Here is a 6,656-nt window from a genome sequence, read left to right on the forward strand (position 1 = left end):
AAAAAATACAAAATTAGCCGGGCGTGGTGGCACATGCCTGTACTCGTGAGGCTGAGGCAGGAGAATCATTTGAACCCAGGAGGCAGAGGTTGTGGTGAGCTGAGATTGCACCATTGCACTCCAGCCTGGGCAACAAGAGCGAAACTCTATCTAAAAAAAAAAAAAAGAAAAAAAAGTAAATTTCTCTAAAATAAAGAAAAAAAATTTGTCCGGAATTATATTTTAAGGATTTTGATCGTTCAGGATATCAGCATTCACAATTATAGCAGAAATACATCATCTCGACCTCCTTCATCTTTATCCCAGTATTCTAGATATCAGTAAATTCTCTTAGTTTTCCAAAACTGCAAGAATTCACTCCTTTTTATTTTCACTTCCAATCCTTTAACCAAGCACTTGTTTGCTACTCTCTGGACCATTGGAGAAGACTTCTAACTGACCCCACTGCCTCCTCTTTTACCTACTGTCCTCCCTGCAACCCTGCTGCTGCTTTCAATTCATTGTCCATACTGCACATATGGACATTTAAGCATGCCAGCTCCCTGCTTAAGTTCTTCAGTGGATTCCTATCTCACTTATATCAAAGTTTACCTTCTTTCAACGGTGGAAATGTTCTGGGTGGTCTAGCCCTTGCCCACCTTGAGAATGGCATCTATCGCTTCCACCGTTTTGCTCAGTTTGCTCCTGTGGCACTTCCCTGCTGGTTCTTAGAAGAACTCCAACTCCTTTCCATTAAAGGCCTTTGAGTTTCTAAGCCTAAACATTCTTTCCCTAGTTCTTCATACATCTTGATCATTTTCGTTCTTCATGAATAAGCTTTGAGGTTGCCTCTTAGTGAACATTTTCCTGGCCCCACTACCTAAGACCATCCGTTCCAGCCTCATTATTTTCTATTGCATCTCCCAATACATTCCCTTCAGGAATTCTTTTGTTTATTTCACATTTATGTGTATTGTCTGTTGATTTATGTGTGACATAGAAGGGCAGGGACCATGTCAGTTTTGTTCACTATTGTAGTCTTAGTATCTAACATCATGCCTAGCAAATAGTATCCATTCAATAAATAGTGTTAGAATGAATGAATGAATGAATGTCTTGGTATCCTCAAGATGCTATTACGGCTCTGGATCTCGTGAAAATGAATCATTTTTGAATGGAAGAGTAGACATCTATCCCAAGTGGAGAGAATACTGAGGCAAGGCTAGTAATTAAATTGGGGGAATGCAGGTGGGTTGCCTACTAGATATGGCTAACTAATCTGTAGGTATGGGTGAGCTGGGAGTAGAAGGTGGGGAGCTGATCTAGTGCTGGATCAAAGGGACTGGACCCTATAATTAGAAATCCAAAGAAGATGGTGAGGCGAGGTGCATGTGTCCTTCATGGATGCAGATGAGAAAGATGCTCTCATTGGAGAGATCAAACAAGAAGACTTAGGGAGCCATGACATGCCTGCTTAAAGCAGTCAAGAAGCCAGAAGCATTGGAAGTTATTTCAGCCCTGAGAGCTGAAAGAGGTCCAGTCAGTAATGGAACCAGTCAGGCATAGTAGCTGTGTAACTCAATGTTATTGTTCAAACAAGCCAATTTGGTATTTCCTGGCCAGCTCTCCCTTAGGTGTTGTCGCCTTGTTTTAAATGAGCTGTGTCTGAAAAATAAAATGGTAAATCCTCTGGCAGGAGGTAGGGTGTTGATTTTTAGAGTCCTGACACATTTTTTAAAAACTGAATAAAGTGTCATAAAAATATTAAAAACCATATAAAATAAAAAGTAAATATTCATCCCAGTCTTTATCTGTAGACACCACGTCTTCTTCCCAAGAGGAAATCACTAGTACAAGATTCATGTTTATTTTAGTGGAGATAATCCATTTCACATGTAAACAAGTATATATTCTAGGTATCAATATGTCACCAGAATAAAAACAGTATTCTGCACCTTGATTTTTCATTATGGCAGTAAGCATAGGTATATCTTATTATTTTAAACAGTGACCAATTCTATTGCATAGATGAGAACTCACAATTTATTTAACTAGACAGTCATTTAGGTTGTTTTCACTCTTTTGATCTTATAAACAATGCTAAAATGAATAACTTCAATATACATTAGTTCCCAATATAAAAGAGGTTAACTTTATGGAAGTAGTTTTTCTGGGTTGAAAGGCATGCACATTTTAAATTTGAGTAGTTTTATTGCTAAATTACCTTCCTTAGAGGTAATTTAATTTTCCATTCTTTCAATTTCCACTTCCCCTGGGAATGTATGAAAATACCTGCTTTTCTATATCTTTGCCAGAATTAAAAAAAAAAAAAAAAACTCTGATCATTGCCAATCTGATCAGTGGAAAATATCTCTAGCTGCATGTGGTTAAGAGCTATTTGAGGTTTTATTTATTTTGTTCTTAATTTACATTCCTTCCAATGCTGTTGTTAATGGCCCTTGCTGAAATTTCAGTTGGGTTGTTGACCTAACTTCTGCAGGACATGAGAAAAAATGGGAACAAATAGATTTCTTATAGATTTATAATAGTTCATTATTTGTTAATAAAGTTAACATGTTGTCTGTGATGTTTGTTATAAATATTTCCTCTAGTTTTATTTTGTCTTGTATAGATTTTTTTCTTAGACTTGACAAATTTTTTTGGTAGTTGAATTGACTAAACTTTTATTTGGCTTCTGGGCTTTGTGTCAAACTTTAAAAAACTATTCTTCACTCCAAGTTTATCGTAAAATCCTACCTTCCATGTTTGTATCTATAAATTTAAAATTTTATGTTGTTTATGATGACATGTATTAATCACATTTTGTCATTCATTTGAAATGCCACTTTTATTAAATAACAAAACCCTTAATGTATTAGATCTATTTCTTGATTTTTCTTTCCTTTACCAACTATCAGTTTTCATAATTATAAGTAATTGTAATTTGTATAATTTTGTACCTTTGCAATATTCATGTTTGGCTTAATTATTATGATTTCATAATGTATTTTGACTTCCAATACACTGAATCCCTCAATACTCTTCCTTTCCAGCATTTTTCTACTGATGTTTCTTTCTCATTTTTGTATCTTTCTTCTTGAAATAACCTGCTGGGTATTTTTATGGTGGTAAGCGTTCCTGAGGACACAGATTTTACATTTGTTCTCATTTTCTCTCATGTCCCTCAGAAGTATTTTAAAGTTTATTCCAGAGAGATGGTGCATGCTTGTATTTAATTTTATTACTACGGGTTTAATATTTTTGCTGACGTTGTAATTGAGGCTATTTCCTAACACTGTATTTCTAACTGGTTTTTGTTTTTGTATGTGAATTCTTTTGATTTCCATATGTTAATTTTATATTCAGTTACTTGGCTGAATTTTCTTGTTATTACTTTTTCTTTTGGTTTTTCTTTTTTTTTTTTTTTGGAGCACTGGGTTTTTAACCAAGATGTATATCTGAATTACCTGTAATTAGAGAAATATATAAATGCTTGATTCCTGCACTTGGAGATTTAGTAAGCCTGGATGAGTTCTGAAGATCTATATTTTATACAGTTTCATAGGTAATTCTCAGACCTTCTACACAAGAACATAATTTTAAATTAAGAAAATGTAAGCTAAAAATACTAAGTCCTGGCAAATTGGTAAAGAAATAACTGTAAAATAGGAAATCCATGGATTTTGAACATTAAATATGTGCACAAAAGTCCAGATTATAAAAAAAATAGTTTTCCTCTCCCTTCTTTCTCCCTCCTTCCCTTCCTTCCATCCTTCTTTCCTTCCTTCTCTTGTAAAAAGAAACCACCAATAATACAATCTTGAGGTATAGATATAAACAAAGTCTCAGCAACATGCTCTGTTAACTTTCTTTTTTTCCATTTGTTTTTAATTAATGTGTTGATTTTTTTATGTTCTGAGAATTTGTTTGCATTTCTTTATATTGATGATCGCGATATGGTTTTGTATTTACAAGCAGATTTTATGTGAAAACAAAACGGAAACCCAGGTTGTTCAGCTCGTTGCTTAAATATAGAATCTGCTATAATAGAACTGCTTTTCAAAAGAATTTCACCTATGAACAGGCCGGGCATGGTGGCTCACGCCTGTAATCCCAGCACCTTGGGAGGGTGAGGTGGGCAGATCACTTAAGGTCAGGAGTTTGAGACCAGCCTGGCCAGCATAGTGCAACTCTGTCTCTACTTAAAAAAAAAAAAAAAAAAAAAAATTAGCCCAGTGTGGTGGTACACGCCTGTAATCCCAGCTACTTGGGAGGCTGAGGCAGGAGTATCGCTTGAGCCCGGGAGGCGGAGGTTGCAGTCAACTGAGATCATGTCACTGCACTCCTGACTGGGCAACAGAGTGAAACCCTGTCTCAAAAAAATAAAATAAAATAAAATAAATAATAAATAAAAAATTTCACCTATGGACATAGTTTTTTGTTCAACAATACAGCTGCACAAATTCCTACTCAGCAATAAAAGTTCCAGTATCTGTACATATTTTCCCTACTCTAAATCCCTTAAAATTGTTTTTAAATTAATGTTGCATTTAGGATTGTTTTATTAGTGTTCCTCATGCTACAACACAACCTTCAAAGTCAGCCAAGTATATAACATTAATATGCTTCCTCAAAACATCAACTTAGATAAACATAGAGCTTCTAAATTTCTACAATGAAACTTCAACATTCAAAGGAGCACAATATGACGACAGTGGCTTCAGTCAATTTCTATGCTAAATTAAGCTAAGCTTTGGGAATGTATAAGTTGCATGAAATACAGTTCCTACCCTTAAGCCTATTAAGTAAGAAGATATGTAAACAAGTTAATGATAATTGCTTGTTGTGTAGTGTAAGAACATTACTATGATAAAGTATTTTGGTATTAGAAAGAAGGAACTGTTTTACTCTATTTGGTAGGGAGGGAGTGAGTGAAGACATTGGAGGAACTGACACTTGATCTGGGTATGGAAAGATATTAATAAATAGGTAACTGTTTGACAGATATAGGGATAGTGGGAAGCAGCACCATGGTGCTGGTGTGGGGTGTGAAGAAAGACTAAAAGGCATGAAACAATGTTACGTGTTAAGGTAAACATTCATTCTTTTATTTTTTTACTTGAAAAATATTTATCAAATGTCTGCTTTTGCTAAACATTATGTTAAGTGATATAAAGATAATATAATAAAGAAGACTCATGTCCTGGAGGGGGAAGGCAGTAAGAGATATGCATGGAAAAGTAAAAAGTACCATTCTAAGAAATCTGGATTCTTATCCTGATAGGGATAAAAAGTCATTGATGGGACCGATTAGGTGATATAGGACATAACTGGATTCTTAGAAGATTATAGTGGAAACAGTTCGGATGATAGTTCACATGAAATGGGGAGAAGTAAAAGACATAGAGCTCATTTGGGGAACATTTCAAGTCAAGTGAGAGAGAATTATGGCCAAGGGAAAAAACTACTTTAAAGTTCATATGGAATCAAAAAAGAGCCCACATCACCAAGTCAATCCTAAGCCAAAAGAACAAAGCTGGAGGCATCATGCTACCTGACTTCAAACTATACTACAAGGCTACAGTAACCAAAACAGCATGGTACTGGTACCACAACAGAGACATAGGCCAATGGAACAGAACAGAGCCCTCAGAAATGATGCCGCATATCTACAACTATCTAATCTTTGACAAACCTGACAAAAACAAGCAATGGGGAAAGGATTCCCTATTTAATAAATGGTGCTGGGAAAACTGGCTAGCCATATGTAGAAAGCTGAAACTGGATCCCTTCCTTACACCTTATACAAAAATTAATTCAAGATGGATTAAAGACTTAAATGTTAGACCTAAAACCATTAAAATCCTACAAGAAAACCTAGGCAATACCATTCAGGACATAGGCGTGGGCAAGGACTTCATGTCTAAAACACCAAAAGCAATGGCAACGAAAGCCAAAATTGACAAATGGGATCTAATTAAACTAAAGAGCTTCTGCACAGCAAAAGAAACTACCATCAGAGTAAACAGGCAACCTACAGAATGGGAGAAAATTTTTGCAACCTACTCATCTGACAAAGGGCTAATATCCAGAATCTACAATGAACTCAAACAAATTTACAAGAAAAAAAAAAAAAACCCATCAAAAAGTGGGCAAAGGACATGAACAGACACTTCTCAAAAGAAGACATTTATGCAGCCAAAAAACACATGAAAAAATGCTCATCATCACTAGCCATCAGAGAAATCCAAATCAAAACCACAATGAGATACCATCTCACACTAGTTAGAATGGCCATCATTAAAAAATCAGGAAACAACAGGTGCTGGAGAGGATGTGGAGAAATAGGAACACTTTTACACTGTTGGTGGGACTGTAAACTAGTTCAACCATTGTGGAAGTCAGTGTGGCGATTCCTCAGGGATCTAGAACTAGAAATACCATTTGACCCAGCCATCCCATTACTGGGTATATACCCAAAGGACTATAAATCATGCTGCTATAAAGACACACGCACACGTATGTTTATTGCGGCACTATTCACGATAGCAAAGAGTTGGAACCAACCCAAATGTCCAACAACAATAGACTGGATTAAGAAAATGTGGCACATATACACCATGGAATACTATGCAGCCATAAAAAATGATGAGTTCATGTCCTTTGTAGGGACATGG

Source organism: Hylobates moloch, unplaced genomic scaffold, assembly GCF_009828535.3.
Source record: "Hylobates moloch isolate HMO894 unplaced genomic scaffold, HMol_V3 SCAFFOLD_13, whole genome shotgun sequence".
NCBI classification, from domain to species: Eukaryota; Metazoa; Chordata; class Mammalia; order Primates; family Hylobatidae; genus Hylobates; species Hylobates moloch.